Source organism: Sturnira hondurensis, unplaced genomic scaffold (genome assembly GCF_014824575.4).
Source record: "Sturnira hondurensis isolate 20B ecotype Veracruz unplaced genomic scaffold, ASM1482457v3 Scaffold0002039, whole genome shotgun sequence".
NCBI lineage: Eukaryota > Metazoa > Chordata > Mammalia > Chiroptera > Phyllostomidae > Sturnira > Sturnira hondurensis.
In genome coordinates this window covers 2,185,188-2,186,242 of record NW_028074670.1, presented here as the reverse complement: position 1 = coordinate 2,186,242, position 1,055 = coordinate 2,185,188, and the positions used below count along the sequence as shown (strand labels likewise).

Genomic DNA, 1,055 nt, shown 5'->3' with positions numbered 1-1,055 from the left:
GACGCCTCGCCTGCTGGCACTTTGAGCTTGGACTTCCAGTCTCCAGAACTGTGAGAAAACAAATTTCATTTTTAAAAGTAATTAAATTTATCACATTTTGTATAATAGTCCACATAGACTAGAACATCCAGACACATTCTGAGCAATAAAACACACCTTAATAAATGAAAAGAAAATAGAAACCATAAAAACGTAGCTTACGACTACAGCGGAGCTGCGCTCACTTCAGTAGCACACATACTATCAGAGGAACGATACAGAGAAGATTAGTAGGGCCGTGGTGCAAGGACAACATGCAAATTGGAGAAGTGTTCCATAGTTTTAATGACATATTTCACAGACCTAGGACAAATGTTTCAAAAATTTATATGGAACAAAAAATACCCCGAATAGCCTCAGATATCTTGAGAAAGAAGAAGGTAGCAAGAGGGATCACGACACCTGATATCAAACTATCCTACAAGGCCCCTGTAATCAAAACAGTCTGGTACTGACATAAGAACAGACCCATAGATCAATGGAACAGAACAGAGAGCCCAGAAATAAGCCCAAGTCTCTATGGTCAATTAATATTTGACAAAGGGGGCAGAAGCATAAAATGGAGTAAAAATAGTCTCTTCAACAACTGGTGTTGGGAGAGCTGGACTGATCCATGCAAAAAACATGAAACTAGATCACCAACTCTCACCACACACCAGAATAAACTCAGAATGGATAAAAGACTTAAATATAAGTCATGACACCATAAAAGCCCTAGATGTAAACATAGGCAAGAAAATTGCAGACATCCCATGTAGCAATGTTTTTGCCGATATATCTCCTAGGGCAAGGAAAATAAAGGTAAAAATAAACAAATGGGACTACATCAAATTAAAAAGCTTCTGCACAGCTAAAGAAAACAGCATTAAAATGAAAAGGGAATCGACTGTATGGGAGAATATATTGAACAAGGTTTAATCTCCAAATATATGAAGAACTCATATGACTCAACACAAGGAAGACAAACAATACAGTTAAAATATGGGCAAAGGACCTGAATAAATACTCTTCCAAGG

At 37.4% G+C, this 1,055-nt stretch overlaps 1 non-coding gene across 1 annotated transcript; it reads left to right on the top strand.

Moving 5' to 3' along the window:
* The first annotated feature begins 216 nt into the window (after positions 1–216).
* On the top strand, positions 217–323 carry LOC118982759 (U6 spliceosomal RNA). The gene has a single exon (XR_005065599.1). It is a non-coding gene; the product is annotated as a U6 spliceosomal RNA (small nuclear RNA).
* The last annotated feature ends 732 nt before the right edge of the window (positions 324–1,055 follow it).